The sequence below is a fragment of the Geotrypetes seraphini genome, chromosome 5 (assembly GCF_902459505.1).
Source record: "Geotrypetes seraphini chromosome 5, aGeoSer1.1, whole genome shotgun sequence".
Classification (NCBI taxonomy): Eukaryota; Metazoa; Chordata; class Amphibia; order Gymnophiona; family Dermophiidae; genus Geotrypetes; species Geotrypetes seraphini.
Genome location: NC_047088.1, coordinates 161,086,589 through 161,113,893, shown reverse-complemented (window position 1 = coordinate 161,113,893; position 27,305 = coordinate 161,086,589). Strand labels below are relative to the sequence as shown.

General features: G+C 42.7%; 1 protein-coding gene across 4 annotated transcripts in view; it reads right to left on the bottom strand.

Annotated features, from left to right (window-relative positions):
• Positions 1 to 27,305, bottom strand: part of MAP2 (microtubule associated protein 2) — a 744,831-nt gene that overhangs the window by 382,834 nt on the left and 334,692 nt on the right. For 3 of the 4 annotated variants that reach the window (XM_033944572.1, XM_033944576.1, XM_033944575.1), the window contains exon 3: positions 3,002 to 3,081. The gene's annotated coding sequence lies outside the window, so the exon portion shown is untranslated. Of the gene's footprint in view, positions 1 to 3,001; positions 3,082 to 3,224; positions 3,419 to 27,305 lie in introns of those variants that run through there. The other variant, XM_033944573.1, reaches the window with a different exon arrangement.

Here is a 27,305-nt window from a genome sequence, read left to right as displayed (position 1 = left end):
TGTATATAATGAAAGAGTTGCATACATAAGGGATAATTTTTAAACACCATTTGTTTGAGTAACTAGTGATTTACTTGAATTCAAAGGCAATGTGGAAACTGATCTCCTTCTATACAGATTTATCTGCATAGAGCGCAAGCAATCCCCAAGGTGTATTAAAGCCAGATCAGGAAAACAAACCCCCCTTTTACTAAACTTTTTGCAAAAGGCTTTTAGCGCCAGCTGGCGCACTGAGTGCTCTGCGCTGCTCCGACAATCATAGAGCTCCTATGAGTGTCAGAGCGGCGCTTAAAACCTCGTGTGGTTTGTAAAAGGGAGGGAAGTAATGAAAATGGTCTTATTTTTCTTATGTATAAGAATCTTATACTTCCTTTGTTCAAAGCTTGTCTTTGATGTAAATATAAAATGTAATAAATTAAAAAATTTTTAAAGTGCTTAAATTTTGCATTTTCAAATCTGTATGTATTATTTTCAATGGAAAAGCTCCTACAGAAAAAGCTGGCCAAGTGTCTTCAGGTCCTCTATACCTGTGGTGATTTTCACATGTAAACAATGTGCACACTTCAGAACCACTGCAACACCTGAGGGTGTAAAGGACCCAGGAACGATGCATCAATATAGAGTTTGAATATTGGCCACCTCATATTGCATATTGCTACCTAATTAATATGTCCCACACGTATTTCTGACATACTGCAAAGGAGTATAACTTACTTCTCTTCAAAGTATATACTGCATTTACCAAGTACATTTCACTAAGTTCATTCTGAAAAGGTATAGTTCTATTCTGACACCACAAGATACAAAGAAAAAAATGTATTAAATGGAAAAATACTTCTCTATAAAATAATTGCAACAAGCTGAAGTCAATGCCTGCAAGTGATTCACATATAGTGGAGGTAATTCTAAAAGGAGCCTCCTAAATGGTGGTAAATAGTAGTATTTGAGTCATTTACATTTGTAAGTATCCTCTTACAGAATACAGAATAGCAGAAAGTACAGTGTATGTGTCATGCCATGATGACATCTACGCTGCTCGTGGGCATGCGCATGGGCAGAGTTTGGGCAGAGCGCACATGTGGGCACGTAAATTATGGAATACTATAATTTACATGCATTCATGCATACATCTAGGCGTGGCCATCTACACCAGTAATGTGGTCATTACTAGATGTATGCATGTTTTCTATCACTCTGCCAAATTTGCTGCCTATTTTTCTTTAAAGAATAGGCTTAAAATAATCTGCACCTATAGAAGGTGTACTGTTATACAATTACCTTCATAGTGCATGTTTTGGCAGTCAAGGACCACCACAGCAAATCCTCCTGCTAACACAAACGCACCAATACCTACCCCTGCTTGTAGAGGCGGGGGTGGATGGGGTGGGGTTGGATTGGGGGAAGGGCTGTACTAATATTTAGCATTCTGCAATCTGTACTGGCAGATCAGAATGTAGAAAACATGGATGCCAATGATCAAATTCAACAGAACACAATTTTCCTGATTCCAACAACCTTCCTCCAACAAATCCCCCCTCTCCCCAAATTCCTACCACCTCCTCGAAAAAAAAAAAAGATCATCAGATATTCTAAAACATCCTCTCCAACCTTCCTCTCCCCTCACAAATAATATTTGATGCTTTAAAAAAAAAATTAAAGCTGAAATAAAATTCAAGAGAACAAAGGCTGTGACATTTTATGTAATGGGAGAGGCAAACAAAAACATTCCTGGTTGTTTAAATCCAGCGGTTTGGTGAAAACAGGTATATGTCAGGTAGGGCAGCCTGGTGCATGTAGTGTATAACACGACAACCACTAAAGAAAATAGTAATGCCTTAAGAGCTATGAGATATTTGGGAGAAGATCTGGCAGTGAATGAGTTAACTGGGGAGCAGGATTAGCTCTACCAAGGCAGAAAACAGATTTTCCAGCTTCTCAGAGAATCCACCACATAACAGACTGCATATGACAATGGAATATTAAGTTGCTCTAGAGGGAACAGTATATGGGCAGCTCATATGATGGTCTAGCTATTTGTCCTACATTTTCCTTAATATTTTTTGGGTCCAGAGTGGTTTTAAGCCTACAATGGACAATACTCAGAGGACTAAGCTGTGTCACCAGGTGCTCTCTGGTTTTATGTTTAAATGCATGCTATCTCATCTGCCAGATTGCAGCTGAAAAGGTGGCTTTTGCCTTCAGCTCATTTCCCTGCTCAGCAAATTTAACAAAGAAATAGGCCAGTACCACCTGCCTTTTCCAGCAGGGTTCGCTGTGCAGCACAAGCAAAGAGAGGAAAAAGATGAAACTGAAACAAAAACCACAGTATTGGCAACAAAAAAAGGGTGTCTCCTCGTTTAGCTATAATTTTAAAAAAAAAATAATAATTTTAATTTAGTAAAATGAATTGCTGAAAAAATAAATACATTAATTGCCACAGGCAAAGATTCTCCATCATTCAAGAGTGAAATATAAAACTAAACAATTCCCTGTCTGAATATTTAGTAACATGATTTTGGCTTTGGTATTGATAGTCTCTGACCGAGTCTGGAAACACCAAATTAGGGCACTGTATGGGTCACCTTACTGCATTTAATTCATATTCCCCAAAACACATTCTTAAAAGCCATTTAAAAAAAATAACTCCACTCTATAACATTGTCTATAATAAAAACAGCATATGCACTAGGCAATATACAGGAGCTCTCTATTCAGTGCGCCAAACCAAAATGTTCATGCATTTATTTGTTTTCCAATAGCCATCGACTTGGCAGGTGCAACTACCCATCACCATGCAAACCCAGTAACCGTGGTTCAGACAAAAGAAAATATGTACCGCAGAAACACACGCACACCATTCACATCTAAAGTCCGAGTGAGGCTGCCACTTTTCTCACCAAATGCCAGCGGATCTTGACAAAAGACTGCCCTAGCAGTAACACACAGCATGAACCATCACTCTTTATGAACACGCTACAAGCACTCTAGCTGATCCTCTTACCTTCCTTTTAGTTGTGGAGATGACCCCCCAGACCAAATCAACCTGTCCAAAGCTTCGGTTCAGATGGCAGCCTGAAGGATCTGAGAAAGCAAATGGCAAGAAAAAAAAAATCTATTTAGTTCTTCCTATATCAAAAATAAAAATAAAAATGTTCCTCAGCTCTACAGAAAAGAGCTCTGTTTGTGTTAAAGAGGGGGAAAAAACCCAGATCCTGAATTCAGACCTGTGGTGCATTAGAGCCTCTCATAATTTTCTGCCGCGTAATGTCTTTGTCCTAAATCACGCAAACCTCGTGCCTTAGAATAAGAATGTCATAACCAGCTAATAGGTTGCACCAGCATAAGGACCCCTCCGTAAGCGACTGCTGCATAATCATTTTCCTGGAGCATTATTAGCCATCCTTCCCCTGCTTGTCTGCAGCCCCTAACAGCCACCAGCCTCTATGTCTAAGCCAAGAGAAGGGAAACTGCAAATTAGAAAAGGTTCCTGCAGTGGCAGAAGAAAAAAAAAAAAAAAAGGGAGAGGGAGCGCACAAGCTACAGAATCTTCCAGAAGAAAGACAAGTCACCCAGTTCCGCCATCATTCACTTACGATAGGAAACTGGGCTTGCACTTCTTAAGCAGCTTGTCAGAGGCTTGTGGCATCAAGTGCCTGACAGGGATTTTAATTGCATGCAGCCAAGCATGTCCCTGGGAGTCAGGCCTTTAATCCTATGAATACCAACCAGCCTCTTTCTCTGCCGAAAATGCAAACAGTATACACAGACACCCAAACCATATACCTACAGGCACAGATGGTAGACAGCTAGAGACAGAAACAGAAGTACACAGACACGAGACATGACTATACAGACACACCCACCAACACAGACGCAGACACACACAAAGAGCTACATACGTGTTTTAGGAATATGAATTGTGCTGCTATTGATAGTACATATTGGACTGTCCTAGTGCTATTTGTAAAGCCTGCTGATGTAATCACAATTGCAGCCTTAGATAAAAAGGGTCTTGGGCCCAATGTACTTTTCAGGTAACCTATGTGCATGTGCCAAAAATGCCGAGTTCAAAATAATCATGCTCCCATTTTTCTGAGGGCACAATGAAAGGCTTATCTGTACTCTAACAAATAAATTAGATATAGGTAAGGTGACAGTTTATTTTCTAAGGAAACCATCTCAATTGGAACCATAAACTGGGTCAAGCCCCCTCTCTCCCCCTAAAAGCTTATATTCCATACATTAACCACTGCTTCTCATTACTATAGTACTATTAGAAGGCTTGATTTTTCCTACATTGGGCAAATACAAACATTCATCTGTCACAATTGGAAGAGTCTGCTACATCTCTTAGAAGCTGAATAAGCCTTCTTTCTTTAGGTTTCTAACCCTGCCAGTGCGCAATATACTTTCAGCTTTATTACAATATGCATGGGTTCATTATCTCTTTTCAGACATGCCAAATTGCACTGCTGACATGAGTAACATCTGAAACAAAGTGGTGGAAGGAAGCAGTGCATTAGTAAAAAAAAAAAAATAATAATAAAGCAGGTGCCAGTACTCAAGTGCCAGACCACCATTCATGGGTGGGTGATCAATGAGGGACCCACCTCACTGCAACCAGGCACAGAATCTGTGAAAAGGCAGTACTGATGTACACAGCCTGGCCTTTTATTATTAGTACTTGGAGAACATGGGTCCGTTTTAGTGGACAATGGTACTCAGATGCTTTTGTGTATGTATGTATATGTGTATCTATATATATAAAATGTATTTTCTTATATACCGCCCTACCAACAGTTCTAGGTGGTTCACAACAGAAAAACTGAGACATTTCTGTAAAAATACAATTTCATATACAGTACTACTAATATATCATTAAATACATTATTTCAAAAACACAGTTACAATATATCAATTAAATGCGAATTATTTAAAAAAAACTATTAAAATACATAAACTAAAAAGACTGCATCGTAAATGTATATTCAGAAAATCAACATTCTTGTTTATCAAATAGGTACGTTTTTAATGATTTTCCAAATATAGGGTAAGAATAAGCTTGAACAATCAATGAACTCATCCAGGAGTTCATCTTCCACGCCTGATATTCCAATGTCCTGTCCAAAAAGTTCTTGGAGTAGGGAAGATGAACATGCCTGAGTTTCTGGTACATTTTTTTTTAATTTGACAATTTCAGGTAAGATACTAAATAAGAGTGTAGTAATCCAAAATTAGCCTTATAACAGATACACCCGAACTTAAATAGCACTCTGGCCCCAAAAGGCAGCCAATGTAGTTTGGCATAGAAAGGGCTAACATGATCATATTTTTCAAGACCAAACATCAAATGGACTGCAGCATTCTGAACTAATCTAAGGGTTCCTTTTACGAAGGCGCATTAGGGCCTTAACGCATGGAATAGCGTGCGCTAAAATGCCTCCTTTTGAGCAGGCGGTAGTTTTTTGGCTAGCGCACACTAATCCGGTGCGTGCGCTAAAAACGCTAGCGCACCTTTGTAAAAGGAGCCCTAAGTTTAATAAAATCTTTTTTGGTAACCCTAAATAAACAATATTACAATAATCCAAGATAGACAACACTGTAGACTGGACCAACAAACAGAAGGACTCCATATCAAAATACTTCTTAATGGTCCTCAATTTCCACAATTATATACAGTGCTCCCCCAAGATTCGCGGGGGTTCCGTTCCAGGAACCCCCGCGAATCTCAAAAAAACGCGAATATGGTTTTTCATGGGGGAGCCTGAAGAAGGCAGCGGGAGAGGGTAGCAGGAGAGCAGCCGGCACGCCGTGAGTGCAGAAAATCACTCGCGGTACACTCCGACCACCTCTTCCTGCACGAAGTCGGGCCTTATCTAATCAGGAGCTGCGTGTCAAAGCAGCTCCTGATTGGATAAGGCCAGACTTCGTGCAGGAAGAGGCGGTCGGAGCGTACCATGAGTGATTTCCTGCACTCGCAGCACTCCAGCTGCTCTCCTGCTGCCCTCTCTCACTGCCCTCTTCTTGTCGGAGGTTCGCAGTCGGAAAATACCACAAATGACCAGGACCGCGAACCACCAACAACCTGGGGAACACTATATATAGTGTTTGAAAATTATCCCTTATGAATGCAACTCCTTCATTATATACAGTGCTAGATTGAGTAAGTCACATGTTTATCACGTTCTATGCCAAATCAAAATCAAATGGCAAGGAAATTATATATATAATTTGCCATGAGAAGAAAAAGAAAATAAAAAGAGATGACCTCACCCCCAGAGATCTATGGGAGCCAGGTTTGGTTTGATATAACATCTAAAGTGAAGGGCAGACACACAAAACTCAACGGCCTGGATTTCAAACGTGCAGACTTTAGTAGTATGGGATAGTATTTGAAGAAAGAGCTGATAGGATGGGATGATATAACAGAAGTGGAATTACAGTGGTCCAAGCTGCAAGGAGCAATAAAAATAGCTCTGACCTTTATATGAGGAAAATAAATACATAAAAACTAGAGAAAAAGGAAACTGATATGGTTCTCCAAACTACGGTAGTAGCTGAGAAAATAAAGGCAAAAGAGCTGGTGTACATGAAATATTAAAAAAAAAAAAATTCAAGAGATGGAATATAGAGAGGAATACTGGATGAAAGTGAAAGAAGTTACAAAAGAGATTCATCTGGAGAAAGCACAAGTGGAAGAGAAAATGGCTAGTTATACAAAAAAGGGAGACAAATTTTTTTTCAGGTACTCATATATTAGTGAAAGGAGAAAGACATAAAATGGAATTGTGAGACTGAAAGAAGCTATGAACTGCTTTGTAGAAAGTGATGAGGAAAAAGCAAATGTGCTAAACAAATACTTCTGTTCTGTGTTCACAGAAGAAAATCCTGGAGAAGGGACCGCAATTGGCTGGCAAAGTTATATGAGAGAAGAGTGGATATCATGCCGTTCACAGAAGAAAGTGTTTATGAATAACTTGAATAACTGAAGGTGAACAAAGCCATGGGACCGGTTGGGATCCATCCCAGGATACTGAGAGAGCTCAGAGACATTCTGGCAAGTCCTTTTAAAGATTTATTCAAGAAATCCTTAGAGACAGGAGAGGTTCCACAGGACTGGAGAAGAGATACGGTCCCTTTTCACAAAAGTGGTTGCAAAGATGAGGTAGGAAACTACAGGCCAGTAAGCCTCACTTCAGTTGTTGGAAAAATAAAGGATAGCGAATTTCCTACATTCTAATGGATTGCAAGATCTGAGGCAACATGGCTTTAAATCATGCCAAACAAATCTGATTGAATCTTTGACTGGGTGACCAGAGAATTGGATGTGCGCTAGATGTAATTTACTTAGATTTCAGCAAAGCCTTTGACACGGTTCCTCAAAGGAGGCTCTTGAATAAACTTGGCAAGCTGAAGTTAGGGCCCAAAGTGGTGAACTGGATTAGAAACTGGTTGATAGATAGATGCCAGAGGGTGGTGATTAATGGAATTCACTTGGAGGAGGGAAAGATGGGAGTAGTGGAGTGCCTCAAGGATCAATATTAGGGCCGATGATTCTGTTCAATATGTTTGTGAGTAACATTGACAAAGGGTTAGAAGGTAAGGTTTGCCTTTTTGCAGATGATACCAAAATTTGTAACAGAGTGGATACTCCAAAGAGAGTGGAAAACATGAAAAAGGATCTGCAAAAGTTAGAAGAATGGTCTAACATCTAGCAACTAAAATTCAATGCAAAGAAGTACAGAGTGATACATTTGGGGAGTAGAAATCTGAAGGAGCAGTATGTGCTGGGAGGTGAGAAGCTAATGTGCACAGACAGGGAAAGGGATCTTGAGGTGATAGTGTCTGAGGATCTGAAGATGATGAAACAGTGTGATAAGGTGGTTCCTTTAGCCAGAAGGATTCTAGGCTGTATAGAAAGAGGAGTAACCAGCATGAAAAGAGAGGTGTTCATGGCCCTGTACAGGTCGTTGGTGAGGTCACACTTGGAGTATTATGTTCAGTTTTGGAGGGTGTATCTGGCAAAGGATATAAGAAGGCTTGAAGCAGACCAGAGGAAGGTGACAGAAATGGTAGGAGGTCTGTGTCAAATGAAGTACAAGAACAGACTGGAAGATTTGAATAAATGTATTCTGGAAGAGAAGAGGGACAGGTATGATACAGGTGTTTCAATACTTGAAATGTATTAATATAGGACCAAATCTTTTCCAGAGAAGGGAAAATGGTAAAACTAGATGGCAGAAATTGAGATTGCGGGCAGGTAGACTTAGAAGTAACATTAGCAAGTTCTTTTACATGGATGCCCTCCCGAAGGAGGTGGTGGAAATGAAAAGAGTGACTGAATTCAAAAAAGTGTGGGATAAACACAGAATATTTCAAATTAGAAAATGAATGGTATATATTGAAGAACTAAGGCTGATGCTGGGCAGACTTGCATGGTTTGTGTTCCAAATATGGCAATTCGGTATAGGATGAGCTAGGGAGGATATTGATGGAAAATCCAGTAATTTAGAACATGAAGACCTTGGAACATGAAGACTTTATGGTATGTATCCACAAACAACGAGATGGTGGGAACCTAAGGGCAGTACCAGGTGGACTCTGGTCTATGGCCCAGAAATATGAAAGAAAAAAGACAATTTCATTTAATCATCTATAATAATAAAATGCTAAGCGCGCATGCGCACTCTTACCCCGTGTTCCCTGAGTCCTGATCTGTCGGGCTGTGGCCACAAGAGTGCGCATGCGCGCTTACCATACATCTCTCTCTTTCTCTCGCAGCGGGCTTCCCAGCTCCGGCCTGACTCGCAGCAGGTAACATGCCGCGACTCCCCCCCCCCTCTCCCGGCGCCGACCCTACCCAGCACACCCGAAACCCCCGTTGACCCTCATAAGAACATAAGAACATAAGCATTGCCTCTGCCGAGTCAGACCACAGGTCCATCATGCCCAGCAGTCCGCTCCCGCGGCGGCCCCCCAGGTCAGTGACCTGCAAATGATCCTCTTTTGAAGACATTTTGACCTGTATAGTACCCCCTCTATCTATATCCCTCCCAGCCGCACCACGCACTGCGAGAAGAACACAAACCTCCCAGCTCCAGCAGCGTCCAGGCACAGTAAACACGCTGTTTCACGTCCTTCTACTGGCCTGATTTCCTCTGCCGAGTCCCTGATGACATCATCAGAGATGTGGCAGAGGAAATTAGAGCTGTAGAAGGCCCGAAGCAGCGTGTTTACTATGCCTCAGATGCTGCTAGAGCCGGGAGGTTTGTCAGCCGTCTAGCGGTGGGGGAGTCGGCTGGGAGAGTCAATGGGGGTTTCGGGGGGGGGGTTAAATGGAAACATGGGAAGGAGGCAGGTAGGCTGGCTTCGGGTTGGGGAGGTTAAATTGAAACATGCTGCTCTGATGGGAAGGAGGCAAGCAGGCTGGCTTCAGGGGAGTTGGGGGGGGGGGTTAAATGGAAATATGCTGCTTAGAGAGATTGGAAGGAGGCAGGCAGGCTGGATTTAGGGGGGATGTTTTTTTTTTTTTTAATGGAACTATGCTCCTCAGAGGGATGCAAGGCAGGCAGACAGGATGGCATAGGGGGTGGGGGGACAAAGTCTGGAAGATAGTGATGGGGACACGGGAAGGGGGCACTAATGATATAGAAAGGAGGCAATGGGGGCACTAAGGACACAGTACGGAGGTACTGGGGCACTAAGGACACAGTACGGAGGCACTGGGGGCACTAAGGACATGGGAAGGAGGCACTGTGGGCATTATGGACACAGGAAGGAGGTACTGGAGGCATTAAGGACGTAGGAAGGGGTACTAAGGACATGGGAAGGAGGCACTAGGGGCACTAAGGACATAGGAAGGAGGCACTGAGGGCACTAAGGACATAGGGAGAGACACAGACAGAAAAAATGACAGATAGGCAGCTTCCAAGGAGAGAGAGACAAAGAAAAAAAAAACCAGACAGGCAGACATCTACTCTAGCACCCGTTAATGTAACGGGCTTAAAGACTAGTGCATTTATAATGCATGTAACTAAAGGGCAGACAGGATGGACTGTCCAGGTCTTCATCTACTGTCATTTACTATGTTACACTTCAAGCTCCTATTGCTGACCTACAAGTGTGTTCATTCTGCTGACCCTCAATATCTCTCCTCTCTTCTCTCTCCTTATACATAAGAACATAAGCATCGCCTCTGCCGAGACAGGCCACAGGTCCATCATGCCCAGCAGTCCGCTCCTGCAGCGGCCCCCCAGGTCAATGACCTGTAAGTGATCTAATGCTCCAAAGCATTTTGTACTGTATAGTAACCCTCTAATTGTACCCTTCAATCCCCTTTTCCTTCAGGAACTCGTCCAATCCCATTTTGAAACCCAAAATTGTACTCTGCTCTGCCACCTCTTCTGGAAGCGAATTCCAGGTGTCCACCACCCTCTGAGTGAAGAACTTCCTAGCATTTGTTCTGAATCTGTCTCCCTTCAATTTTTTTGAGTGCCCTCTAGTTTTTGTTGCCCCCGCCAGTCTGAAGAATCTGTCCCTCTCTACCTTCTCTATACCCGTCATAATCTTGTAAGTTTCTATCATATCCCCTCTAAGTATCCGCTTTTCCAGGGAAAAGAGCCCCAGCTTCTCCAGCCTCTCAGCATAAGGAAGGTTCTCCATGCCCTTTATCATTTTTGTTGCTCTTCTTTGGACCCTCTCGAGTGTCACCATATCCTTTTTAAGGTACGGCGACCAGTAATGAACGCAGTACTCCAGATGCGGTCGCACCATTGCCCTATACAGCGGGAGGATAACCTCCTTGGTTCTGGTAGTGATACCTTTTTTGATAATGCCCAACATTCTGTTCGCCTTTTTTGAGGCCGCTGTGCATTGTGCCGCTGGTTTCATTGTTTTATCCATCAAAACCCCAAAGTCCTTTTCTAGGTTGCCTTCCCCCAATATCATCCCCCCATTGTGTAGTTGTACATCGGGTTTCCTTTCCCTATGTGCATGACTTTACATTTATCTACATTGAAGCTCATCTGCCATTTATTTGCCCACTCACTCAGTTTGTTCAGGTCCCTTTGAAGTTCTTTACATTCCTCAACAGATCTAACCGTACCGGAGAACTCAGTTCCTCAGATATGCTGCTCTTAGCTGTACCCTTCTCCTCCACTGCTAATTCCAGACTTAATTCCTTTCATCTAGCTGCCCCCTATGCCTGAAAACTCACCTTTTTGATAAAGCCTTCAATCCATAACCCTACTCCCCACTGTCCTCCAACCCAGCCAGCTGATTAACTGTTCCTCTTAACTGTATCCATGACATCCTGTTTGGCTATCTTGTCTGTTTAGATTGTAAGCTGTTTCGAGAAGGGACTCTGTACAGCGCTGCATACATCTGGTAGTGCTGTAGAAATAATTAATAATAGTAGTAGTAGTACTATACTCAGGCAAGCTTCATCACATGACCTCTCAACAAAGGTCATGCACCTGCATTGTGCGATGCTCTGCGTGGTCTCCTGCTGGATGGCTGCCTTTCGTTGCAGAGCAGCGCACAATGCAGGAGCATGACCTTTGTGCTTCCTGCCTTGTCCTGCACCGCTCCGTGATTAGCTGAGTGGCACGGGACCAGTCAAGAAGCGCAAAGGTCCAGCAGGAAACCATGCTGAACAACCGCCAGTTTAAAAAGATACCGGGGTGGGGTGGGGGGGGGGGGGCTGCAGGCTGCGGGCTGCTTTGGGCTTCGGACTGCTTCGGGTTTCCCAGCATCAGACCACCAAATGCACCCTCCTGTAGAGGAGGAAAAACCAAGAAAAAAAATTCTGAACCAAATTTTTTTTTCTTGGTTTTTTCTCCTCTACAGGGGGGATATGTGCGTTTTATGGTCGGGTGTGTCTTATAGAATGAAAAAAACAGTATTTTGTTTCCTGAAAGGTAAAGTAGCAGAACCAGTTGAGTGTTATAATGGGCCATATGCTGAAGCCAGAGTATAACTGTGATCAGATGACATTTACCTAATTTCCAACTGTAACAAGCTACCTTACCCCCCCCCCCCTTTTAACATGGGGTACACGAGCCGCTTGTGGGGAGTACGCGGCACTGGTGCTGTATGTCTCCCAACTTCCTTCTGCTGTCACCTATACGCAGCGCCAGCATTGTATGTCTTCCTTCCTCCTGCCATTGTATATCTCCTGCCTTCCTCGTCTTCTCTCTCCAGCCTCCCTCCACCCCCCCCCCAATCCCCAGAACAGCAGCAGCAGCTCACTGTGTGCTTTTAACTTCCCCACACAGCTGCTGCTAGCATTAGTTTAGCCAGCAATTCCATCAGACAGCCTCGGGGCTTTGCTAGGCCAACCCGCCTCTGACAAAAGAGGAAGTTGCATCATCGGAGGAGGGCTGGCCTAGCAAAGGCCTCAAGGCTGCCTGATGGAATCACTGGCTCAGCAATATCTCTTCTCTCCTTAGCGGCAGCTCACTGCATGCTTTTAACTTCCCCACACAGCTGCCACTATTGTTAGTTTAGGCGTGGTTCCATCAGGAGGAGGAGTGTGTGGCGCAGTGGTTGGATCTACAGCCTCAGCACCCTGGGGTTGTGGGTTCAAAACCCCACGCTGCTCCTTGTGACCCTGGGCAAGTCACTTAATCCTCCATAGCCCCAGGTACGTTAGATAGATTGTGAGCCCACCGGGACAGATAGGGAAAATGCTTGAGTACCTGATTGTAAAAACCGCTTAGATAACCTTGATAGGCGGTATATAAAATCCTAATAAACTTGAAACTTGATCAGGCAGCCTCAGGGCCTTTGCTAGGCCAGACCTCTTGGAAGCCTTTATGCTGAGTCCCGCAGGGATCACCTTTAGCAAGTATTCTTTTCAACATCTATATGACTACTTTGAAACTTTTCCGTTTATCCCCCTGCAAAACACTATTTACATATGCAGACGACATCTTTGTTCTCCTTGAGATTGACTCGAACCTCACTAACTTCGTTGGAAATATAATAGAATGTATAATGAAACTTCAGTCTTGGCCCTTCGTCCATTCTGTTAACTTCAGGATCCTCACTGCAGATTGAATTCTCAAGTAAAGTTCTGGGTGTCATTATAGATTCAACACTTTCATTCACCGACCATCTTAATTCTCTGGTTAAAAAAAAAAAAAAAAAAAAAAGTTTTTTTAGTCTCCATATGTTGAGGAAAGTGAGATCCTGTTTCCATCATCAACACTTTGATCTCCTTGTTCAATCAATCATCCTTTCGAGCTGGATTATTGTAATTCGGTCTACAGTGGTACCTCGGAATCCGAACACCCCAGAACTCGAACTTTTGGAATCCAAACTTTTTTTTTTTTTTTTTTAGTAAATTTTATCTCGGAATCCGAATGCTGCTTTGGAATCCGAACACCCTGCACATTGTGGCCCTGATTCTGCAAAGTGCTCCCAATTGTAGGCAGCTGTAGGTGTCCTACAGCTGTCTAATCAGCCAATTGGGAGGCACTTTTTCTAAAAAAAAATGCTCTCCAGGCATAGTGGACGTGGCTACGGCCGGCAGTCTCCCCTCTCCAACCCCCCCCCCCCCCCCCCAATGATCGCAGCAGGAGGGTGCCCAACCCCTCCTGCCGGGCCCCCCCCCCAATGAAAGCCCCCACCCCGGAACCCCTCTTTGGGCTTACCTCCAATTTGGCCGGACTGCAACTCGCAACGTCCAGCCAGAAGGCCCATCTCTGTCCAAATGAGGCGGGCCCGCCCCTCCACTGCCCAACCCACAGGATCTTAGGGCCTGATTGGCCCAAGCGCCTAAGGCCCATCCTATAGACTTCAACTGATCTAGAATACTGCTGCTAGGCTGATCTTTGCAAAAAGTAAATTTGATCACTTCTCTCCGCTCCTGCAAAAACTTCATTGGCTTCCTACGATTTCCAGGGTTTATTTTAAATGTGCCTGCTTAACATTTAAGATCTTGCATGGCATCCTTCCTCCTTTAATTCCCCTGTCTTGGATTTCTGTAAGATATGACATTACCAGATCTACTCAAAAATTTAAATTGTTCTTTCCTACGCTGAAAGGTGTTACCTACATTGGCAAATTAGGGAAGTCTCTACTTTTCAAAATTACTGAGCTATGGAATGATTTTCCTATTCATCTGTGCGATCTGGGTTCTTTCCAACCATTTTGAAAACATCTGAAAACTTGGCTATTTTCAAAGTTGTAAATTCTACTCCTCTCTATACTATTCCAAATCCATACTGTATCAGTTCTTTCTAATTTTCTTGTAAACCGCGCCAAGCTCTACTGTTATAAAGAAGATGCGGTATATAAGCCTAAGGTTTAGTTTAGTTTAGGAAGTTGCATCATTAGAGGCAGGCTGGCCTAGCAAAGGCCTTGAGGCTGCCTGATGGAACCGTGGCTAAACTAACACTAGCAGCAGCTGTATGGGGAAGTTAAAAACATGCAATGAACTGCCGCTAGGGATAGGAGAGGTATTTCTGGACAGGGAGAAGGGGTACTGCTAGACATGGGGAGAGGGAGAGGTGCTGCTGAACAAGGGGGAAAGAAAGGGAAGGGAGAAAAGATGCTGCTGGACCTGGCAGAAGGGAGGGGAAGGGATAGGTGCTGCTGGACTTGAAGAAGAAGGGAAAGGAAAGGTGTTGCATGCTGGAGGGGAGAGTGAGATGGTGCATGGGGAGAGGGCATATTAGTTGTGAGTGGGGTTGAGAGAGGGATGGAAGGAAAATTGTTGCAAGATGAGTGAGAGTGATGAGAGAGGGAGAAATGGACATAGGGTGGAGGAGAGGAAGAAATGGGGCATGGGGAGATAACATGTTGGGGAGAGATGGACTGGGGGTGGGAAGGAGGGATGTCACACTTGAGGGAAGGGGCAAGGAGAAACAGAAAAAGCTTGCATGAGGCAGAAAGTGTGGACTCATGGAGGGAGAGATGGACAGGGACGGCAGAAAAGAGGAAAGGAGAAATATCACACTCAGGGGAAGGGGGAGAGGACAAAGAGTAAAAAGTTGGACTCATGAAGGGAGAGAGAGAGATGTTGGCTGAGGGAGGGAATGAGGACTGGAGGAGAGGAAGCGTGCAGGAGGCAGAGAGAATGAAATGGACTGGTGGAAAGAAGGAAGAAATGTTGGACGTGGAAGTAGAGGGAGTGGGAGAGATGCATCCTGGATCTCTCTCTCTCTTTCCCCACTCCCTTTGCAGCAAGGGAGGGAATGAGAGAAGGACAGTGAGAGAGAGAGAGGAAGAAATGTTGCCAATGGGGGTGGGAGAGAGGAAGAAAAGCTGGACTCATGGAGGGACAGAGAGAGATGTTGGTTGTGGAAGGGAATGAGGTCTGGAGGAGAGGAAGCATGCAGGAGGCAGAATGAAAGTATTTTGCTGCCAAGTTGACCTATTGATCACAAAACACCAAATATGGCCTCATTTTGTCTAATCTTGCAGCACCAAGGACCTTGGATTTTCTGAGGCAGTGTTTCCCAAGTTGGTCTCAGGTTCTCAGGAAATCCACAAAGAATATGTATGAGATTTACTTGCATACACCGACTCCATTGTATGCAAATCTCTTCTATGCATATTCATTGTAGATATCAAAAAATTTGACAAGTAGGAGATACACCAGTACTGACTTCGGAAACAGTGCTCCAAAGCATGGATGCAATATATAAACTGATCTTCATAAGTACATACGAGTTGTCATACTGGGACAGACCAAAGGTCCATCTAATCCATTATCCTGTTTCCAACAATGGACCATCCAGGTCACAAGTACCTGCCAAGATCCCAAAGAGTAAAATAGATTTTATGCTTCTTGCCCTAGAAATAAGCAGTGGATTTTCCCAAATCCATCTTAATAATGAGTTAAGGACTTTTAGGTAATAATCCAAACCTTTTTTAAACCCTGCTAAGCTAACTGCTTTCACCACATTTTCTGGCAATAAATTCCAGAATTTAATTACACATTTGTGAAAAAAATATTTTCTCCAATTTGTTTTAATTCACTACTTAGTAGCTTTTCGTTATATACTCTATATTCCTAGTATTTTTGGAAAGAGTAAGCAAGCAAAACACATTGACCCATTCCACTCCACTCAGTATTTTATATACATCTATCATATCTCCCCTGAGCTGTCTCTTCTTCAAGCTGAAGAGCCCTAGCTGCTTATGCCTTTCCTCACAGGGAAGTCATCCTAGCCCCTTTATCATTTTTGTTGCCCTTCTCTGTAGCATTTCTAATTCCATTATATCTTTTTTGAACTATGGTGACCAAAATTGCACACAATGGCATTATAACATTTTTATTTTTGTTTTCCCACTCTTTCCTAACATTCTATCTGATTTCCTAGCTGCCGCTACACACTGAACATCAGGTTTCAATGTATCATGAACAATGACACCTAGATCCTTTTTCTGGGTGGTGACTCCTAATGAGGAACCTTGCATCACGAGTTATAGTTTGGGTTTCTCTTTACCACATACACCACTTTACACTTGTTCACATTAGCAGCAAATTAGCTGTCCTGTACCTGTTATGAATTTTGTGTATTGTACAATACCTATGTCAATAATGTTATATCAAAATGAATTCATCTAATCTGATCAAATTAAATTTTGATGCCCAATCTCCCATGGTCCTCTTGCAATTTTACAGAATCCTCTTTAGATTTAACAACTTTGTGTCATAAGCAAATTTAATTACCTCACTAGCTATTCCCATCTCTAGATAATTTATAAATATATTAAAAAGCATTAGGCCCAGCACAGACCCCCCTAGGGAAACCCATTCACTATTTACTCTTCACCATTCAAAATACTGACCATTTAACCCTACTCTCTGTTTTCTATCTTTTAAACAATTCTTAATCCACAATAGGACATTACTTCCTATTCCATGACTTTCTAATTTTCTTAGGAGTCATTCATGAGGTACTTTGTCAAATGCCTTTTGAAAATCCAGATAGGTAATATTGACCGGCTCACCTTTATCCACATGGTAATTTACCTATTCAAAAAAATGCAGATTTGTGAGACAAGATTTCTCTTGACTCAGTCCATGTTGGCTTTGTCTCATTAATCTGTACTTAGTGTATATGCTCTGTCATTTTGTTCTTTATAACAGCCCTTTGCATAAGGCCTATGCCATCTATGCCGGTGTTGGTTGCAGTAACATATGAGTCTTCGTCAACGTCTTTCCAGCTTCCAGAGCATTCCCTTTTTTTTCATAAGATGTTGATTTTCTTAAGAGTTACCCAAAAAATATAGCTAAGATTTTCAACCTGTGCCGTCTCTTTTCTGCACAAAGAATCAAACTCTCTGAACATATTGTCTCTTTCAGACTTGGGAAAGTGAGCCTGATCATTTGCTTCCTCCATCCTCTCTAAGCTCACTTCCCTTTAATGTAGAGGGTATGCTAGATCCTTTTGATATTCACCTACCCTCTTCAGGTAACGAGGAGGAAAGCCCCAAAGGAATTCCATCTGACTCCTCTCCATCACGCCATGGAATAAATCATAAGGACATTTCATCATATACAAAGTTTGGCAACAAAATGGCAACAGAAAGGCAGTAGATGGGTAAGGCAAGATTTCTCTTGACTCAGTCCATATTGGCTTTGTCTTACTAATCTATGCTTATGTATATGCTTTGTAATTTTTTTCTTTATAATAGTCTCTAACATTTTGCATAGAACTGACATCAGGCTCTTGGCCTATAATTACACAAATCACCTCTGGAACCCTTTTTAAAAATTTATGTTACATTGGTTACCCTCCAAACTTCCAGTATCACACCGTATTTTAAAGATAAATTAGAAATTACTAACAATAGCTCTGCAAGTACATTTATCAATTCTATCAGTACTCTGATAAGTATACCATCCGGTCCAGGCAGTTTGCTACTCTTCACTTTGTCAAATTGCCCCATTACATGGATCTCAGCGTGGTCTGTGATACTATTGACCATCCTCTCCTCATTGAGCAGCTTTTTGAAATCGGATTCCGAGACATCGTGCCATGATGGTTCTCCTGTTTCCTGAATAACAGATCCCAAAGCATTCTGATCAACGACATGCTATCAAAACCAAAACCGATAAATATGGTGTTCCATAGGTGGCTCTGCTATCCCCCCTATTATTCAATCTCTATGATAGACCTGTCCTAATTATAGCCAGCAAATATCAAATACAGACATTCCTTCATGGATGATATCCAACTGTACCTACAGCTAGGAGAATGCCCAGATTACGAAACTCCTAACCTGACTCTCGGAAATATAAAAACAGAATGTTCGTTAACAAATTACAACTAAACGCCTCCAAGACAGAAATCCTTTGGATCCACAAAGAAAGTTGTGACTGCACCCGTCCCTCACTACGTTGGATCTCAACTACTGTAACTGCATAAGAACATAAGAATTGCTGCTGCTGGGTCATCGTGCCCAGCAAGTGCACAGCCTAGGAATACTCCTTGATTACAGCCTGTCACTTTCCAACCATATCTCTTATCTTCCTCATTTTACTATCTACGACAACTCTGAAAAATAAAGAACTACTTTTCAGAGTCTGATTTCGCCTAACTACTCTATGCCTTAGTACTCTCTTGCATGGATTACTGGAATACGCTATTCAACAGTCTCACGACGAAAAATGTACGACATTTCCAGTATGTTCAAAACATGATGATCAGGATTCTAAAAAACCTCCATGCCAGCGACCCTGTCTCCCAGGCTCTAGCACTGGCCCACTAGCTGCCTGTAGCCAAATGTTGTGTCTTCAAGGGTCTGATGCTAGTGTTCAAATCCTTATACAACATGGCGCCAGGCTAGGTGACAGCTAAGCTTCTTCCGTACATGCAGAACCGGTCCCTCCACTTCTGGGTCAAAATACACCTCAAAACACCCCCTGGTCGTGTCCTTCAACTGCAAACCACCAAGTGATGGTCCTACTCCCACTTCATACCAAGCCATTGGGATCGATTGCCCCCGCAGATCAGATCCCTTGAAGGACTCCTCAGCTTTAGAAAAGCAATAAAAACATACCTCTTCACCTAAACCCCTGCCCTTACTGATGAACTACAAAGAAATGATTATTGGTACCAGAACCTGTATGTGTCACGTAAAGAAAATATGCTACAGGGAAAACAAGAACTGAAGGTTGATGTCTCATAACCTATTGGTCCTGTCCCCTCTGCAGCTTATTGGCTGGCTAAGGAACAACAGCTGCAGAGTAGGTAAGGGGTTGTGAAGGGAACAGAGGCTGAGGGAAGAGATATGGAATGTAAAAGGGAGAACACAGCTAAAGGTAATCCAAGCTGGGGAGGCATGGAAAGTGATACAAAAATAACTTCAACTTATTGGTCAGACATTCCTAGGGAAGCTTAGCCAGCCAATAGGATGTAGGGAAAAGCAGAACTGAAAGTTGATAAGGCAGTGTCTCTGTTGCTACTGCTCCCATCTTCCCCTACAGCCCATTGGTCAGATATTCCTAAGGAAACTTAGCCACACATCAGGCTGCCAGGAAATGCAAGACTGAGGACTGATAAGGCACTGTCTCTGTAGTTATTGCTTCCGCATCCCACTGTAGTAAGAGCGGGTAATGTAGCAAGTTTTAAAAAAAAAAGGTTTGGACAAGTTCCTAGAGGAAAAGTCCATAGTCTACTGTGAGACAGACATGGGGGAAGCCACTGCTTACCCTGAATCGGTAGCATAGAATGCTGTTACTATTTGTTTTTTTGCCAGGTACTTGTGACTTGGATTGGCTTCCCTGAAGATGGGATACTGGGCTAGATGGACCATTGGTCTGACCCAGTAAAGCTATTCTTATGTTCTTATGTAGCTCATTGGTCAGACATTCCTAAGGAAGCTAAGCTACCCAATAGGCTGCAGGAAAAAGCAGAACTAAAGGTTGATAAGGTAGTGTCTCTGTAGCTACTGCTCCTGCCTCTCCATGCAGCCCATTGTTCAGACATTCATAAAGAATAGAAGCCAGCCAATATGCTACAAGGAAACCCAGGACTGAAGGTTGATGTCTTATTACCTATTGGTCCTGTGCAGTTTATTGACTGGCTAAGGAAGAAGAGTTGCAGTGTATGTAAGGGATTGTGTGGGGAAGAGAGGCTGAGGGAAGAGATATGGAATATAAAGGGAGAACAGAGTTAAAGTTAATCCAAGCTGAGGGAGGCATGGAAAGTGATGCAAGAATAGCTGCAGCCCTTTGGTCCAACATTCATAATGAACCTTAGCCAGCTAATAGGCTGCAAGGAAAAGTAGGACTGAAAGTTGATAAAGCAGTGTCTCTGTAGCTATTCCTTCTGCCTCCCCCTGCAGCCCATTGGTCAGACATTCCTAAGGAAGCTTAGCCACATAATAGGCTGCAGGGAAAAGCAGGACTAAAGGTTGCTAAGGCACTGTGTAGCTATTGCTTACTCCTCCCCCTGCAGCTCATTTACCCTACTTCTTCAGGCGAAGCTCACTCTTCCAGGTACTTTATCTTAATTTACTCATATTGACCCTAATATATTAGTTTCAATTTCTCATTCACAGGTTTTCAATATAGCATCGTCGTAGCAATAATCTAATACTGAAAATGTACAAAAAAAAACCCAACAAGATTGCAAATTTGGACTCGTTTACATAATTTGGTAGATCAGGCAGAGAACTACCTGTAACTGAACTACCAATTGTCAGGGATCTCATTAAAAATGACACACACATTTTCTGGAGTCTAGGGTAGGCCAGTGAAGTGATTAGTTATGAGGAGAATGTTGGGCTTAGCTTGTTCCTCAGTAAAAGGACAGAATAAATAAATTTCACAGACTTCTACTCCTGCAAGATGCAAGGTCTAAATGTCTGAAACAGGATTTTGAAACCTGTTTACTATTGGAAAGCAGGTTTCTCCCCAAATGAACTAAGCCAAAGAAAGCAGGTACCAGAACCAGACTGAATGCCAGGAACATTCTTTGGGTCTGTGTGAAAGCTATCCATTAAAACAAAGATATGAAACAGCAGCTTAGCAGAACTCAGAAATTTACTGCTATGTTAATAGGGATAGCACAATAAGGTGATGCTGTGTGCTTCTGTGTACCCTTCAGATGGGCAGCAAATGCACAAAGATATCAAGCATAAATATCCAATGAGTCAAATAGAAATAAGGTAACTGAACCTAGCAATCGAAAAGTCTAAATTATAATTATCCCCTCTTTTACTAAGGTGCGCTATAGTTTTTAGCGCGCTTTAAATATTAGTGCGCACTAAATGCTAATGCGTGCATGTTATCCTATGGACGCGCTAGTGGTTAGTGCACACTAAAATGATTAGCGCACCTTTGTAAAAGAGGACCTAGTTATACTATCGAAGTGAAGAGACACGATTCCACTATGCAATGATGCAGAAATGGGGTAGATATTTAACGGGATTTAACCTGGTTAAATCATGTTGGCTGGCTCTGCCTAGAGAGTCAACAGCACTTAGAGGGGAAGTACCATATATACTCGAATATAAACTGAGATTTTTGGGCACAAAAATGGGGGTCTCAGTTTGTATTCAGGTCAGCGCTGATCGCCCTCCCCCCCCCCCCCCGAACCTGCCGATAGACCTGGTGGTCCAATGGTGGACTGGGACAGGAAGGATCTCTTCCGTCTCCTGTTCCGACCGACTCTAATAACTTTTACTTCCCTCCCCCTCCCAGTTGTACCTTTTAAATCCCTAGTGGTCCAGCGGTGGGCTGTGATAGCAGGGATACCTCCTATCTCCTGTCCCAGCTGATTCTAAGAATTTTTTTACCTCCCTCCTACCTCCCCCACATACCTTTAGAATCCCTGGTAGTCCGGTGGTGAACCGTGGCAGCAGCAACCATCCTTCACTCTAGCCCATGCGGGGGAGGCAGGAGAGAGGAAAATATTCTTAGAATCGGCAGGGACAGGAGGGATTCCTGCTGTCTGGCCCACCATTGGACCACCAGGACTTACGGCAGACTCGGTGGAGGTCTGCAAGGCATTGGGAGGGAGGTGGGACAGGATACAGAACCTGGCAGGGCAGGGAGGGAGGGGGGCTGGAGACAGTGATTGGAGGGGATGAAGGGAGTGAGGGGGCTGGATGCAGAGCCTGGTAGAGCAGGGAGGGAGGAAAAACATGGTGGCGAGCCTGGCAGGGCAAGGCAAGGCATTGCACTTGAATATTAACCCCCTGGTTTATATCTGAGTCAACCCTTTTTCCTCCTTTGTTTGGGGGAAAAAAGGTTTACCTTGGTTTATATTGAGGTCGGTTTATATTCAAGCATATACGGTAGTTAAGGTGCAGTAAAGGGACAACTTTTACTGCACCTTGATTTACCATGGTTATCACCAACCTGCAATATTTCTGTATCTGTCTCCCATTATAAAGAACTAATGTTGCTTATGGTCCACCACACAAACAGTGCCGGTTTATCTGCCTGGGAGCATCTGGAGCAATGTTACAGCCCAGTGCTTCCAGGCCATATCTTATAGGGCTACTAACCTGTCTTCAATTGCCCCAGGAACAAAAACTTATAATTGTGAGCCCATTAGGGACAGAATAATGTACCTGTATATATGTAAAATGCTTTGATTGTAACACAGAAAGGAATATATCAAATCCCTTTCCCTTTCTTTTATTTTCCTCCCCTGATCACATCATAATTCCCCATGATCATGAACCATATTCCCCCCCCACACACACAAAGGAATAATAAAAAGGTAGACTAATTGTAAAAGAGTTTGAAGATCTTTTTATTTCAGCAGACCTTAGAGGTTGAACAGTGACTGTTATGGTTGTCTTTAAATTCTGTTAAGACCTGAATGTTAAAGATGTTGTTTGTTCCTATAGTGTGAGTTGTATAATTGTGTGTTTTTTATTGCGTTCCATCTAGAATGGTAGATAGAGCAGAATAGAAATATTTTAAATGAAATTTATAAAATAACCCTGGGGGGTCTACAGATCTCATGGTTCAATGGTTCCTTCGAGCAGGAGTCATCCCAAATTATTCCTGCCCTTCAAAATGACATCCCTAATAGTAATCTCACACTACTACTGCTAGGGCAGGGAATGACAATCTTTATACACAGGTGACATCATTACATAATGTCACAGTGTGACAAGGTGGTAGTTGTTGCCGAAAGAATGCTAGGTTGCACAGGGAGAGGCATAACCAGCAAAATAAAGGAGGTGTTGAATGCCCCTGTACAAGTCATTGGTGAGGCCTCACTTAGGGGGTCTTTTACTAAGACATGCTAAATGCTAAAACATTAATAGAATATAAGACCCCTTTTACCTACCCCCACACTCAAAGGCACCCAGCGCAAGAAGATATTTGACAGTCTGCTGGCGACGCATGCAGTGAAACTCGACCACACTATCTCCAACCTGCTGATAACAACAAACTACAAATATTTTCGCAAAGAAATCAAAACCCACCTATTCAAAAAATTTATACAGATGGCTTAACCCCAAACAGACCCCCCTCAACGCAATTCCCCCCTCCTCCCCCTTCACCAGTTCCCTTCTCTTTAGCCTCAAGCATGTCAACTGCTTCCCTAACGGTATATATACTGGATCTGCACTATTTCCTATTTGTACAGCATCTTGTAGCTCTTGAAATATACAGCTCCATTATTCTTGTAACTTCTCCTGGAAATGACCAGAATTCTCTCTGTAATTATCCTGGAAATGTCCAGTTGTCTCTTTTGTAATCTGCCCAGAACTGCAAGGCTGAGGTGGAATAGAAATCAGTAATGTAATGTAATGTAATATAATTTTTTAAAAAAAATGTATTCACTTTTCTATACCATTCTCCCAGGGGAGCTCAGAACAGTTTACATGAAGTTATTCAGATACTCAAGCATTTTTCCCTGTCTGCCCCGGCGGGCTCATAATCTATCTAATGTACCTGGGGCAATGGGGGGATTAAGTGACTTGACCAGGATCACAAGGAGCAGCGTGGGTTTGAACCCACAACTCCAGGGTGCTGAGGCTGTAGCTTTAACCACTGCGCCACACACTCCCCAATGGGCGCATTAGCATTTAGCGCACGCTAAATCATCTTGTGCGCCTTAGTAAAAGACCCCCCTTAGAGTACTGTGCCCAGTTTTGGAGGCAGTCTCTCTACAAGGGCATAAAAAGACTTGAGGCGTTTGAGAAGAGGGTGCCAAAAATGGTACAGAGACATAGGAGCAGTAGAACTAGAGGACATGAATGGAGGTTGCAGGGAGGTAGACTGAGGAGTAATGGCGGGAAATATTTTTTTGCAGAGAGTGGTTGATGCCTGGAACGCCCTTCCGAGAGAGGTGGTAGAGTCAAAAACAGTGAGCAAATGCAAAAATATGTGGGATAGACACAGGGGATGCTTAAATAGGAAGAGGATGGACACACAACCTGGCTTTAGAGGTTTTATCTTGGGCAGGAATAGTGGGAACTGAAGCTGATGCTGGACAGACTTCTACGGTCTGTGTCTCGCACATGGCAAGAGACTGAAGTAGCTGTGCTAACGGATTAGCGCAGGACACGCCTACTCTCTGCCTCTAAACATGTCCCCCATGCTAAAAAATAAAACCTTTTTTTTTTTTTGTAGCATTTAGGTAACACGTGACGATTTCAAAGTTACCACAGGATGCCTGAGCATGTCCCACCAAAGTGCCTTTTTAACCTGTGGTAAGAATGTGTTAGTGTTTTCCACAGCTTAGTAAAAGGACCCCTCAGTTGGATATGTAGAGCTATCAGGTTCAATGAGCCCAAAAGCAATACATAAGATACATATGTAATGACCACTTTAGAAGTCAATTATTTCTTTGCAAAATATAGGCCCTCTTTTACAAAGGTGCGCTAAGCGTTTTAGCGTGGGTTTAGCGTGCGCTGAATCAACGCGTGTGCTAACCGCTAATGCATCCATAGGATAACATGCATGCATTAGCGTTTAGTGTGTGTTTAGCGCGTATCATATGTAGCGAGCGCTAAAAAGCATAGCGCTCCTTTGTAAAAGAGGGGATAATGTGCTGTGTTTAGCACTGTACACCTAAAGGTAGGCTTTTCAGGTGGTTAGGTATGATTTGGTTAAGTTGAAGAGCTCTTTAGTAAAGCGAGTTAGTAAAAATAATGCTCTACTACTACTATTTACCAAGAAATATTTTTATCAATATGATATACAATTTATAGGATTCTAGAAATATTGTGTTCTTTTTTGATTCATGATCGTTATTTTATTACCAAATTTATTATCTTCATTTGCATAAGATTATAGTTTATAATGGGATATTATCTAATTTCACAAAATCTTACCGAGATCATTTTCTTGCTTTGTCTGTAAGATTGATTTCCTGAAATAAAATTGTGTTTTGTTTTTCTTGGAGGATGTATTTACAGATGGTAATATTTTTAATGAATGCCTGCTACAAGGAAAAGTCATTTGTAGTAGAAATTGTGAGGTACCAGAGGAGAGCAGTCAGCTGGTAGCTAAAATCAGGCAAGAATGGGTTTGACTGGGAAAAGAATTGGATTTAAATTACCCATCTATCCACACCTGAACTCATGGCATATTACGATGGGTTTACAACCAAAGTTGATACCTCTAACGATGGAGGGCAAAGAGGCTTACCCAAAGTCTACTGTTACCTGCTCTTGCCAAGCTATGTTGTAGCTCATTGACATTGGTCAGTTTTACTTCTCTGTACATTTCTATTGCTGAATGCCCCTGCCAAGTTACGTGGTAGCACTCTGATATGGGCCAGTTCTACATCTTTGTAAATTCCTTTGTTAACCGCTCGCCAGTTATGTTATAGCTCACTGACTTTGGTCAGTCTTACCTCTTTTGTAAACCGCGTAGAACCAAAAGGCTTTTGCAATATACTGTATAAATAAAAATGTATGCTCTGTAGATGAAGCACGATGCCACTGCATTATAAGTCATGCCTTAAAGCTTGAAGAGTACCAGTGCCTCTTGACAGGAGCTTCATAAGCAACAATTGTGTTCTGTGAAACACAGTCTAAAGCCAGTAGTCTCAAAATCGCAGCTCATGGGTTGCATGCGGCCCGCCAGGTACTATTTTGAAGCCCTCGGTATTATAAAGAATGATTCTTTATGGAAAACCTGTGCCTTAAGTGTCCGGCGGTCACGTCGGGCGGTCGCTGTAACCTCACGCAAGCGCTTTCCTGCGTCTGTACGCGATTGTGAGGTGGAGTCCAATCGTGTGCAGAGGCAGGAAAGCGCTTGCGTGAGGTTACAGCAGTGAGGCGGGCAACGTTCCAGAACGTAAGGTAACCATTGGAGGCAGTGCAGCTTGTGTGTGTGTCCGGTGCTGAAGGAGGTGAGAACTGAAGGCGGTTGTGGACGCGACCACCAGACACTCAAGGTACAAGCTTTCCAAAAAGAATCATTCCTTATAATACCGAGGGCCTCAAAATAGTTGGTCCAAAATCTTGTCTCTTGCAGTTTTTCACTTTCTGCATGTTGCATTGTTTTCAGCTGTGTACAGTATAGCTGAAATTATCAGAAGCAATTAAGGAAAGATTTATAAACTACAGTTTATTACAACTATATGACTTATAGTTATGAGATTTATAAACTATATTACAACTATATGACAACTTTGCATGAGGAAAAACTCGTATTAGTTACTATAACGAGTTTTACCTCATGCACTGCTTGGTAGTTCACCTTTATAAAAGCCCTGTCACAGCTAAAAGTGGCTCTGTATCTCTCAGGTGGCATATTTTAGCATAGGCGAGGGGAACAAGGGAGAGGAAATGTACACCATGGCTGCAAAAAAAAACTCCCTAAAAACTCAGCTGACATACAACTGATGCTGAAGGGTTCAGCCTTGAAGGAGGCTTCTCTTCTGAGAAAAAAAACAAGTACAGTTGCATAGTCTCAGCTAGTTAGCTAGAAAGCAGGCCAGAGGCTCATCAAAGCCATCCTTAATTATCTAACTGTTTTTTTTTTTTTATTATTAATCGAAAAGGCAAAGAAGACATGATAACTGCATCCATTTCTGCAAACACACTGTAAAACAAATTCCTTCCAGAATGTGACCTCGATAATCATATCTACTATTTTTCTTGCCTCAAAAAATATATCCAGTCTTCTGTAAAGTCATTTAGATTTGGGGTCATGATTGAATTGCTTTACAAAATGTTCCATACTTTAACTATGCTAGGAGAAGAGAATTACTTCTTTTCAGACTTAGTTGACATAAGAGTCAGCATTCCCAGGGATATCTTGAGCTTGTGGGGAGCAAAGGTGCACCCGTAAACAGCATTTCAAACCTTCTTTCATGTGGACATCGCCCCCCACAATGTCTTAGTTGTAAGAGCAAACA